At 51.5% G+C, this 13,110-nt stretch overlaps 1 protein-coding gene across 1 annotated transcript in view; it reads right to left on the reverse strand.

Annotated features, from left to right (window-relative positions):
* The window catches only part of LOC310898736 (glycerophosphodiester phosphodiesterase domain-containing protein 5-like), a 32,039-nt gene extending 20,539 nt beyond the window's left edge, over nt 1–11,500 (reverse strand). The window contains 1 exon segment of the mRNA XM_083834140.1: nt 11,372–11,500. The gene's annotated coding sequence lies outside the window, so the exon portion shown is untranslated.
* Nucleotides 11,501–13,110: the final 1,610 nt, after the last annotated feature.

Below are 13,110 nucleotides of genomic sequence, written 5' to 3' on the forward strand. Positions count from 1 at the left end.
GCTATATGTTCCCAGCCTAACAGCAGCTGGGTTGCAAAGGAGAGGGGATGGAAATGAAGCACAAGAGTTGTCAGATCAGGCTGCTCCTAACCAAGAAGTGCCCGCGTGTGCCATGCCCTGAATGCCTTCCTGAGACAGAGGTGTTTGCCCATCCACGACACTCAGTTCACCAGCATCAGATCCGGAGGCAGCAGGAGGTCACCCCCTGGTAAAAAATTGATGCTGCTCTCACATGGCGACATGGTGAGCCTGCTCTTGAGTAACCCAGCACAGAGGGTTTGTGGGCTCTGTGCCACCGGTGAGTGGTGTAGATGACATTTGATCCTGCTGTCCTAGTCACCTGGACTAAAATATACCTGGCATAAGCCCAGCGATTGCCAAATTGCCCCAGCTGTGTCTTCGGAATACGTTTGAACCTTCAGAGCTCTTACCAGAAGGTTTACATGTGCCATGCGGGTGCAGTATTTGTTACCTTCTAGTAGGATCCCTAGACCATGATTTTCCCCATCAGTGAAGCACAGCATCGTTTTTTTCCCCAGCCCTTGATTTAATGCTTCATCCTTTCCCTCCAGCAATAGCAATGAAGACACTGGTTCAAAACCAGCAGCTTTGCTGTCAGAGCACCATGAAATTTGCTATTGCATTCTTAATGGAGACACGAGGCTCACACATCAGTATTTATCTATCAGCGTACGGGATTTGACAGGAAAACAGATGGCAGAGACCTCAGCACATTGTCCTCTCCATCTGGCTGGCGGGATGTTAAATCTGGATGTTAGTCGAGATGTTAGACTAGCTCTCTCATAAAAAGGGCAGGTGATGGAGATACCACCAGCTCCCAAGACAGGCTAATCCTGTCTGAATTTGCTCTACCATTAACAGTTTTTTTTCAGTGCCTGGCCTCATGTCTAACAGTTTAAGCCCACCACTTCACGACCTGATCTTGATGGATCTAGAGAGGAGAGTAAATGTTTCCTCTGTTACGTATTTCACAACTGTTTGGATGACTGCCGTCTCGCTGGAGCTTTTGGAACGGGTAAGCACAACATCTCACATAATGGGAAACATTCACGTAGCTGCCTTTAAGAGAGCTTCAGTCTTAACCACAGCCAAACAAACCAAGAAATCCTCTTGAGCATCCACTTCCTGGCAGCATGAGGTGGGTTTGGGATGTCCACATGCAGACCTCAGAGCCCTTGGTGCTCAGAGGGTTCATCTTGTCTCACGGCTGAGCCCTGGGACCCCAGATAATGTCCTCAGGGGACCCTGGCACCCACTGCTTGTCATCCTTTTGGGAAATGACACTTAGAAAGCTGAAGTTTCGGAATCTCAGTTTGCAAATTCTGCACCGAGGAACATCTGCAACCCAGGAAACATCTTCAGAGCTGTTTATAAGAAGGAGCCCATCATCCTCAATCATCCTCTACCATTCTTCCTCTCCAGCATGGGCTGACTAGGGGATGAGAGCTCCTGCGGCTGAAATCCTATCCTGCCCAAAAGAGAAACAGCAATGCACAGAAGACCTTGCAGTGACCTGCCAGCCCCATCCAGAAGTACAAGAGGCTGCCGGAGGTTAGAGACCAGGGATGCCAATAAAGCCATTATATCACAGCTGGTGGGAGCAGAAAGCTTTCAGCCAAAGCTGAACGTGCCCTGCCAAGCCCCAGATCATGACTTGCCCCACAGCTGCTCCTGCTCCCACTGGGCATGCGGGGCTCACACTGGAAAAGCAAATGGGAGACTTGAAGCCCCACGGCTGCAAGGGACTGCTGGGTCCACTGGGGAGCAAAGCACAGGAGATGCTTGAGATATTGAATAAAGAAGGCATTCATGTGTAAATTCAAAGGAAAGGGTTGATAGGGATAAGGAAAACCAGGCCTTTCACACAAGGGCAGGCAGAAATGTCCCTCTCAGCTCCAAATGGGTTCAAATCCTCAGCCTCCCCGTCCTTCTCTTTCTCTGTGTCCTCAGATAATGTTTAATTTAATGCAAGCTTCCTTACACCTCTTCCGCCCTTCGCTTTCTCCATGACCCTCCATCCCACAACCTCATCCTTGCTCCCAAATTTCCAGCCTGCTGTTACAGCTGCACTGGGGCGTTCAGAAGCCACAGAAACATCTCTCCCAAGGTATGGCCGAAACTGCAATGCCTCAGACCACATCAAGCACTGAAGCCTTTGAATTCACTAGCACCTGATCCCAACAAAGATAATATCCCGGCTTCTGGGCCCAGCAACTGGGATAAAGGGGCAAAGAACATTGCAGCATATGGTGGGTGCAGAGTCCAAAAGACAGGAGGGCCACACGAGGATCTGGAGCAGTTCAGCCATTGTTAGGACACAGCAAGAGACCTCACAGTGCTTGGTCTAGATTTGAAGCAGAGTGCTCCTAAAACTTGGAGGCTGCCTGCAACCCCTCCCCAGCTCCACCAGACAAAAGTAAATGGCTGGAAAAAGGGGACAGCATACCCCAAATCCATTCACTGGGAAAGCCATGGGAGCAAAGAGCAAGCAGGAAAACATGCATCAGCAGGAGAGCAAAGTTTAGGGCTTCAGCAAGTGAGCCATGACAGCAGTAACACATGTTTTCCAGCTCCATAATCCCAAGAGACCTCAGGTCTTTCCTTTGCAAACAGAGACTGTTTGCTCACAGATAAGAGTCCCCATAATTGCAGGCATTTGAGCGGGGCTGCTCATTTCCCACTGCTCGACAGAGAGGGAGGAAAAGCATGAGAACTAGCCCGGGGGGTGGTGGAGAAATGAGCTGGAGAAAAAATTGGGAAATACATTCAGCTGCAAAGCCTGGATGCAGAAGGTAGTGCAAGCAGAGCTGGCTGGAGAGGCAAGTGCACGAGCAAGGAGAGGATCCTTGCCTTATTATTGTTATTATTATTATCATTTGATGCTTAGAGCTGGGGAACTCATCTTCTGAGTGGTAAACAGGTACAGAAGCCAAACCTGGCATCACCTATAGCTTTCTCCTTGAGGCTTTGAAGTCCATGCTTTCTCCTCAGCATCATGATGCCTTGTGAAGCCTGATGCAGGCAGCAGGTAGGGGTGATCCCTGCTTTGCCCATGCCATTTCTAAGGGATTTGGACAGAATTTGGAGAGAAAGTAAACCCTGTGCCAAGGCTGAGCCTTCCCAGCGCCTGCAGCTCCTTCGCTTGATGGTGGAGATGCCACTGAAGTCGCCTGGCACAGGGACCCCCAGTGCCATCCCTCTGCTCTCTGGGGACATCACACCCTGCCCCTCCACCTGGGAATCTTCAGAAGGAGAATCGGAAGGAGAAAAATCAACATCCAGACATGGTGCTGGTTGGTCACCGTCCCCACGAGCTGCACACAGACCTTGCCACCAGCCAGAAAACTCAGCAAAGAGCCTCCCTTAAACCTGCATTTCCAGCCCACAGTGTGCCCGAGGATCTGGATCACAGCCTTGGTTTCCTCTTGTTCCACTGCCATCAGCCTTCACTTTCTTTTCAGAGCACACAAGAGGTTTGACACAGGGAAGGAAGAAGGTTGATATGAAACAAGACTAGTCAACACCTCCCTGTGATACGGGATATACATCCTTTCCTTTCCCTGGCAGGTGATAATTATAATTTATCAGCAAGACATTCAACAGCTTCTTTATTAGCCCTAATTATGCCTTGCTTCTGCGTGGGATCCCAGGGAGGATGTGCAGCTCGACTCGAGTATGTGCAAAGTAGCCCTGAGGACTGATTAGCTGTTGGTTTGAGGCAGATGACAGCCCTCAGCACACAGAAATGCTGGGGCTTACCCCAGAAAATAATGAATGAACATGGAAAGAGAAGGGGTTAATGAGGAATAAGTGCTCCCGTGGCTGCAGGAACAATACTCGTTTCATTTTGTGTGCTGTTGTACACCTCCAGCATGCAGTGGCTGTGGCTCTCAGAGCTCTGGGGAGGTTTCCAGCAAGGTTAATGTCCCGTGTTTTGCAATATGCCTCCGCAGTTTGAACGGTCATAAATAATCACGCCTGCTTCAGACAAATGAACCTGAAAATACAGATGAAGCTTTGCATCTCTTCGGGTTGCAGAGGGACTTACAGAGGAGTCGGTGCTGAGGCTCAAAGGTCGGCCATCCAGCGTGAGCTGTGCTCAACACGAGCCACACTGGCTGGTTAGACCAGGATTCATCTGAGGATGCAGGCAAATGGATTTTCCAAGGCAACCAACCATATATTTTGGGGTGGAGGTGGGGGTCAACTTGACAAGCCCTACAGGAACCCCAATTGATGAGGATGATCGGTACGGTTTTGGAAACACCGCTGCCAGCCCCAGGCTTCTGCACATATCCCTGCGTGGAGAAGCAGACATCACTCCGATGGTGATGGGCTCACCTCAGAGCAAAGCCAGGCATCGTCCATGAGAGTCTGGAGCAGAAAAGGTACCTTAATCCCTGCCTTTATTTCAGAGGGCTCATCATAGGAATGAACACTTAAAAGTTGAACCACGTTTTAGCCCAAATTACTTTTTTTTAATCCTCTCCTTTCCCCAAAAATTGTTTGGTCTCCCTTCACTTCAAGAAACTCTCACAGTACGCTCTCATGTTTTGACCAAGTTTGTCCCCAGCCCCCGGGGTTGACTCATTATCCACAACCTCTTGCAGAACCCTCGTCTAATCCTAATCATCATCATCACAAATCACAGCTGGTTTTCTTCATCTTCAAAGCACTTTGCGGGCTGCCTCAGCGAATGCGTGCCTAGGAAATTATTGGCCAAGCCTCAGAGCATGTGCGATGGATTTTGTGCAAATGCTTTCAGTTTTGTGTTGAAACAGGCAAGGGGAAATTGTCGTGTTTGTCAAAGGGCCTCACAGCACTACAATAGATTTTTCCCTCTTTCCTGCTAGGAGCAAAATGAGTGTTTAGAATAAAGGCAATGAATAGTAGCTTAGTGGCTTGACATAAAAATAAAAATAAAAGGAAGAAGAAAAAGAAGGGGTGGAGAAAGACTTGCCAAGTGCCACAGCATTGGCTGGACTTTTGGCTGGAGCCATCCCTCGTTACACGGAGACTTCCCAAAAGGGCCGCATGGTTTTGGGTCTGCAGAGGTTCGCCTGCTGCCCCAGTCCCTCCATCTTCGAGGAGCAAAGGTGTAGGACTGGCACGTATGGGGATGCTTTCATCTACAGAAATTTTCCTTTGAGGGGGAACAGGAGGTAAATCCCAGCATAGCTGTCCCGTCGGGTCGGGGTTTGAATTATTTTTGCCTGCCAGTTGCTTGTAGAGAGGTTCCAGCCCACCTACCTTTCAGCAAGGTCCACCCAGCTCACCCCGCTGTCCTTCTGGGAAGTCCTGCCCGCCCCAACCCTCCTCACGGAAGGTTCCACCAGCCCCAACTGTCCTTCCAGAAACTTCCACCGCACCACTCGAGTGAAGGCCACCCCCAGCCTTCAGCCCATGCCAGTCTCAGGTCTCCAGGACCCCAAGGACTGAAGCTTCAGCCCCTCCATCATGGGGGGACAAGAGGAGGAGTGGGCAGAAGCTGCACCGACCCCTGCCCTGGGGCTCGTTCCTCCAGGGAGGGGATGCTCCAGGGCCAAGGGGAGAAATGGGGGAGAGAAAATTCTGGCTGAGAATAATAAAGTCCTAAACTCTGACATCAAGTGTTGACCCAAACGTAGCAGGTTTTTATGCTGTGGTGTCTCTTTCCTGTAATTTGTCATGAGCTAAAATGTGGAGAGGGTCCAGTTCAGCCATGGAAGGGCCTGAAAAACATCAGAAAACTCAAGTAAAATAAAATAAAAGGTCGACATTCACTCATAGGACATGGCTCTTTCTTTCTCCTAGAAGACGAATTATAAGGCCTGGAAACAAGGTGGGACTATGTAGGTGCAGAACCAGGGGTAGTGCCCCAGGAGAGCCCAGATCTGCACACCAGGGCTGCCAGATATCGGGGTGTTAAAGGGCTCCACTTGCAACGAGCCCCGGGATCGCATCGCTTCCCAAACTTCCCTTTCAGGCTCGTTTCATTCACGCCCACGAGAAAGCTGAAGGGTTGAGAAATCCCCCGCTGAGCAGCCAGCGTCTCGCACGCGATGCTGGAGCAGCAGCAGATGAGGCGGGATGTCCCGGCTGGGACAGGAGATTTTTTTTGCTTAAAGTGAAGAGGGAAATGCTGTGTGGCATTAAATATCCATTAATGCAGAAGCAAGGCTTCTTTTTGTCCTGTGGTACCTTGCTGCATATCCCTAGAGACATGATGCACTGCACAGCATCAAATTTGGGGTTAAAGGACCTTGTGGGGGTTATTACCCGCTAGACCAGAGCTTGGGGTGGGCTTCGAGCCTCCCTACATGAGACTCATCCCTCCTAGAACCAGAGGGCACTCCCTGGGCAGCCGTACACGGTGTCTTTACCTGCCCTGCCTCTTCAGGCCACTAGCCACCGTGGTGGCCAGCCCCCCAAAACACCCTGGAACAGCCACGGCATTGCCCCACCACATGTGGGGTGGCACACAGGTAGCTCTGGCCCCATTGCTGGGCCATCAGCAGTTCCTTTCTTCTGTTTTTTACCCTGAGAGCCTTCATATAGCTGATTTGTAACCCATGAGCTTGGGCTACAGCCCCACATTGCTCAACATGTCCGTTATATGGATGTCCAGTCTTTTGGGGGAGCTGGATTCCCTCCTCTGGGCACTACAGGTGGGCAAAGGCAGAAATTAGCCCCCAAAAGGGTCAGGAACTGTGAGCTTCCAGCTGTGAGCACAAGGAGGTGGTTGAAGCCAGATGTCGGCCCCATTCACAAGGCAGCTGACAGCCCCGAGATTAGGGACACGGTTTGGTGGGTGACATTGGTGGTAGGGGGATGGTTGGACCAGATGATCTCGGAGGGCTTTTCCAACCCTAATGATGCTGTGATTCTATGAGATGTCCGTGTCCACATGTCATTTTGGTCATGCCAAGAGCGAATGGGGAGCACTGGGGAGATCCTACCTACAGGTCAAGCCTGAAAACAAGCCTGAAACTCAAAGCGACTGGTTTGAGAGGAAGCTGCTCCCCACATTTCGGCGTGGTCAACAGGAGGGTTTTGTCCTCACCTGGCTCATAGCAACTTTGCAGGTGGTGCAGGGCATGGGGCTGTGCTCAGCACGGTCTCAGGTCACACGTGGAGCTCAGCCTGGGGCTGTGCCCCTGGGTGGCCCCCAGCTCTCCAAGAAGTCTCCGCCACCCTTGAAAAGTGGCCACAGCGAAGAAAAAAGGGCTGGGGAAGGAGGAGGAATAAATCCCTTGGAAGCCAAAAAAAAAATAAAAAATTAAAAATGGTGCTCAGAAAAGGGGGGAAACATTCCTTTGAAGATAAATCCCACTTTGTGCAGTTCAGTACATCCTGGCTCGGCTCCCACTCTGCTCCTGGGAATTCCTAAGCGGCTCTTTGTGCCCTACTGCTCAGGGGAGATGATGAGATGGGGACGCAGCGTGGGGGACCCCCGCCGGCCCCCCCAGCCCTGCTGAGGGCAGCGCAATGCCGCCAGCGCCATCTCCAAGGGAAGACTTTGTCAGTCGGCCAAAAGGGGGAGAAGAAAAGAGGTCTGCAGATCACATACCTCCGCCGGCGGCTCTGCAGAGCCCTATTCAGCCAGGACAAAGGACGGGGGCCCTGGACGGTCACCGCCCGAAGCCCCCAGCGCCGGCCCTCCCGCGGGCTGCCCGTGTTAAAGTTCAGGGTTTGGAGCAAAACAGCCCTGCAAGGAGGGGAGGAAGGGACGCTTTCCACACCGTCGGCCGGAGGTTTCTCTATTCAGCTATCCGCAGCATCCATATGCATCAGGGCTGGCCGGTTTTTACCCCGTAACAATGCCGCCCCGCTGTTCCCAGCGCACCCCCCTTTCTGGCTAATTCAGTGCTACGCGTTTCTGCATAAGTCATCGCAGGATAGTTTTGAAGGGATTTAGGGAAAGGATGGCCTGACACTCAAGATCCATGCCCAAGATCCCCATCCTGACTCCAGCCTCCCAGTGCGGTGGAGCCATCACCCAGAGCCTCCTTTTCCCCCTCATGAACATCTCCATCAGCAGTCATTCCCTGTGCCATTTTCCATGGGGCAAGGGCGTGCTGAAAGCACGGTGAAAGCAGCAGATGACGACTTCACAGCTCATTTCTTTTTCACCCATCGTGAAAATCTCCAGGGCCTGCTCAGCAAGGCAGGTGCATGGTGGTTTTCATCGCATGGGCACCACCTCATGCAGAAAACCAGCGTGCAGGACCCCGATGGACAACCTCAGGACCTAGGGTATGGTTGGCTCTGCTGGGTCAACACCCAGCAGCGCTCACATCCCAACAGATCAGAAGAGGGTAATTTATTTAGCCGTAGAGTCTGTGGTGGGTGTTTCAATTCCTCTGTTTTAATTCCTCTAGGACCCATCTCCTCCGTGTTTGAGTGGTTACAAGGAGTGAAGAGGAATGGGTACAACTCAACCCATCCAAGAGCAGGCATCTTGAACAGGTTGGATGAACACAGCCAGAGTGCCAGGGCATGAATCCAGCCCAAGACATAAGGACATTCATCACTCCAACCCAAAAATCCCAAGCACCATTTCTTGTGCCTCCCAGGTTGCCTCGATTTAAGTATGGCCCTTGGGCACCAAAGCCCATTGCTGCCTGGAAACCCTGCCTTTGCTCTGGGTCTGTCCCCGCTGCAGTAGGAAGAAATGCAGGATTTCTCCATGCATGGTTAAAGGAAGCAGTCACGGGGACCACAGGAGTTCAACAGGCTGATTGAAGGCGGTAGTTCCCAATGCTGTAGTGCCTCATTCTTGTGGAATGGCCCCAAAACATCAAGCCCCAACCAACAGTCACCATAACACAGTAACACAGGCACAGCCTGGCAGCAGGCGAGGGAAGGAAGAGGTAAAGCACTGCTTGTGTAGTTTGGGGGAAGGGGAAGAAAAATGGATCAGAGCCGTTCACCTGCATTTCACGCCCAAATTGGGATTTGCCTAAGCAAGAAGCTTTAAGAAGTTTTCAGGGAAACGGAGCACTTCGGAGAGCGCTGACCCCGCAGAACCTCTCAGACCGCTTTAAGGCATGAATCAATTAAAGCAATCACGGAGCAAAGGTTAATCAGTAGCAAGTACATCTTAAGAAATAAGTAGCCTTTTAAAAAGCCATTGCTCCTGCCAATTCCTCCCCCCTCCCCTTCTTTTCTAAAGTGGCTTTTAGTTCTCAGACTCTGGAGACCTTCCAAAATAAGTCCTGTGATTAAGAGCGGCTGCAAAATTGTGCAGCGGCAGGGGATGGACCCGAGGTAGTCACAGCAGCTCGGTACCACGGGGGGCTGAACACCTTCCAGAGGCCTCCAGCTTAATTAGAGCAGATGGAGGCGGGAGGGATGAGGGATTGCTTTTTGCAGTTAGTTTTGAGAAGGGAGGAAATGAGGCGGGAGGGTAAGGAGGGGACTGGCTCCACAACAGGTCTACGCAAGCAGCGAGGCTCCAGCCCGAGCATGCAGGCACACGGCAGTGCTTCGAGCTGTTCCCGTGCCGTGTCCTGCCTGCAGAGGTGTTCCTCCTTCGGGCAGCCTCCTCTGCTCCCCTGCACAGGGTGTCCGAGCCGAGCCCATGCTCAGCCTGGTGTGAAGCCCATCGCAGGCATCCTCTCCGAGCTGCTCCATCCGTTGCCTCCCTTCCTGTGGGATCTGGAGCCCAAAGGATCTTCCCAACTTCTTATCCTATCCACTCTTCTCTGAAATAGTCCAAGACCTTCCCGTCCCAAGCCACCAAGAGGTCACTTGGGCAGGATTTGCTCCACGTGGGGAGGATGCAGGAGCCCATGTGCCGGGTTAGGGCACCTCAGCTGATGGGTGATGCCTTCAGAAGCCGCTTGCACACAATTATTACAAATATTTTTCTGAAGCTTCTGGGTTCTTGCACAGCAAGCAAACAAAGCCTCATTGCCCCAAAGCTACAAATGTAGAGAAATAATGCTTCTTGTGTGTCTTGGCTGTTATTTTATCACACTAAACACCACCATACATCAACTATTTGCACAGAGGAACTTCCTAAGACACACGCAGTCCCGCAGCAAGTGATCACCAAGATTAAAGAGCTGCTTTTTCATCACCCCTAATGACACCTCAAGCCCAAAAGACACCATCCAGTCACCTCCTCGGTCCAATGCCATGCCATATTCTGTGATTCTGTGGTAAGAAAGCCACGGGACCGGCTGTGAAACCCAGCTTTCTATTTCTCCGCAAAGTTTCCAGGTCGCCCTGGAAACCCTGCACACCTTTTAAACATTTCAATTGCAAAGTTGCAAAGAGGCAGCTTTGGCTCCCTTCGCATGCGGAGCATTTTTTCAGTTAAAATCCATCTGGTCCCACAGCACATTCTGCATTTTCTTTTGTTAAATGCAGCTAAACTCTTTGAGCAGCTGTAGGAAATTATTTCCCTTCTCCTTTACCCTTCCACCTGGTGTCATGTGCCAGAGAATAAGTCCAGAGAGAGACTCCCTTGGGAGACCTGGATTCCCAAAGAAAAAGTAGGAGGGAAGAGAGGGTGATGTACACCCTCTGGACCTCCAGCCAGATGAAATCTGCGTTATCCAACCCCAATTGGTCCCCGCGTTGACACCAGCTAACCGAGCTGCTCCTGATTTACACCAGCACGCAGCCCTGCACCAGGGCACGCAGCCTGGGGAAGGGAAGAGGTCGCCCATCCGAGCTGGCTCGCAGCGGGTGGCAGACCCGAGAGCCTTTGCCCCCTTCCAGCCATCCCTAAGAGGTCTCGATGATTTGCAGCTCTTCCCAGATGTTTGCCCTTTCACGGGTTATTTGCTCCCGGGACGACCTCCCTGTTCACACGCCGGGCAAGCTCGCGGAAAGAAAGAGAGGCTCCTTTCTCCCGTTTACTATGGAAACAGCCCTTTATCCGAGGCATTACAAATGCTCAGCCGCCAGCTCCCTCCCACCAGCCCCCGGCTCCAGCAGCCCCACCGGCCACCCACCGCTCACGTCTCTCCCCAGCTCCCCTTCCTCCCCTCAACAGGTGACAGCAAACTTCTCTGGCAGGGGTGCCAGAGAGAAGCCGGACTCCTAAACTCCTTTTTCTCTCCAAGAAGTCACCGGGAACACCCCCCTTTGCAAATAATCCCCTTTTGTTCCCGCTTCTCCCCATCCTCCTGCTTTTCGGGCTTTGTTTCTCTGCCACCCAGGCAGCAGCTGCGACAATCGCCCCGCTGTCGGACGCCAACCAACACTCTCAAAACTCCGAAGAATACAAGAAAAGTCCTAAAAATCCACCTTCCCCCTCGCAAAGCTAACTTTTAGGGCAGGCAGGAACGGGCAAGGAGGTATGCATTTCACATAGGTGGGGGGAATCTTTAGCACGAGGACGTTGGAGGTAACTCACCTCGCCGGGACGCACATGGAGGGGTTATTTTTTGCTTTCTGCTGCTCTTGGATCGCTGTGTCCTCTGCTCGTGACACTCAGGACCCGAATGGTGGCACCGCTGTGTGACACCCAGTGTTAGGGAGGCTGCCGGAGCCGTCCCTCCCTCCGTAGGAGGGGCCACGTGAGGCTTCATAAATTCAGCCCCCCGAGGCTGGGAAAATTAAAATCCCATCATGGGATGGGGGCATGGCTCCTGGAGGAGCTGGGGACTCGTGGGTGAAGCCGGGTTTGATCCGTCCCACGCCCTGCCCACCCAGAATGTGAGAGGCTGGTGTTGAAACGCTGCCCTGGCAGAATTATGTGTCCGCAGGTTGGGATTCGAGGAGATATCCCAAAGGCGATTTGGGCAAGACATCGCTGATCTTCAGAATTAAAACTAACAAGCTTCCTCCTGGAAAGCATCTCCTGCAGCCATGAGCCCGGGGCATGAATCTGTAGCACACAATTTCTGAGCAGCCCCAGATGCAAACAGTGCTTATTTTATTTTATTTTATTTATTTTTTATTTTGCAATGGTTTTTGGCTTTAAGATCTTAATCCTATTAGAGACATAACTCCCTTTGGAGGGGGTGAGGGGCAGATCAGTGCAACAAAAGCAGTTTGTGCAGTTGAATTTTGTAACTTCCAATGCATGGTGGCCTTTTGGAGGGATATCCGTGAAGTTTCTCAGGCTATAAGGCTTACCTTACAGAGCTCCAACTTCTATTTAGTTCTCCACTGCACAAGAGGCCAAAAAAAAAAAAAATCCCCCCTTGCCCCAAAGGGCTGCCTGAAATGCCACCACTGCAGGCTTTTCATCCCCATCACTTTTTACACTGGGATTTTTCCTGTTGGATGAAGAGAAGGTCCCTGAAAAGAAAATTCAGCAAACTGCTGTCTAAATGGAGAGGAGAAGAAGGGGGCAGAAATGATGGCCCAGTGTTTTTTAGGCAGATCACATTACAAATATAAACTTTTGATTAGAAGATGGGCCACAGAGATGACAGCCTGATTCACTCTGAAACCTAATGACGAGCAAAGGGCATATAACAGTTCCACTGTAAAAGCAGTACTGGTAATCCTTGGGTAGCACTAGATCCTACAGTACCATCATTTTCCTTTGGAGTTAGAATATTAAATAATGAGGGAGCCACAAAAGGTTGCTGAAGGCAGAAGCAGCTGTTTCTGTTGCTGATTGTTTCTATTCCTGACCACCTTCAAGCTAACACTCAGCTGGCTGGGGTAGAGGCACGGCGTGGGGCTGTGTGCAAGCCTGTAGATAAATTACTTGGTTTATGGTCTGATTTCTGGAAAACTGATAGCGAGGGCAGGGAAGGGTGAGACTGAGAAGCCTGATGGCACTGATACGATGCAGGGAGCAGCAAGAGCAGCTTCCCCAGGTACCTGACAGGTGGGTGTCCAGCAGTTTTAGTCTCTGGGGTTGATGTGCTGGGTTATCCTCCTGAGCGGTGTGCTTGTGGCTGTGCTGAGCCCAGTTTCACTGCGGTCCTTGCCCGGGCTGCCTTTCCTCCAGCTGCTGCATCCTCAAGGTGTGGACAGGCTCCATTGGGTATGTGGGGAAAAAGGGGACAGGGCTGAGCAACATCATCAGCACAAAACTCCTCCCTGCAGCAAAGGGCAGACCATGAAAAAGGAAAGGACCATCACTGAAAACACAACCAAAGCCCTACCCCAAACCAGCAAATATCCCTGCTTCCC

This window comes from Anser anser (genome assembly GCF_964211835.1).
Source record: "Anser anser genome assembly, chromosome: 1".
In the NCBI taxonomy this organism is placed as follows: Eukaryota; Metazoa; Chordata; class Aves; order Anseriformes; family Anatidae; genus Anser; species Anser anser.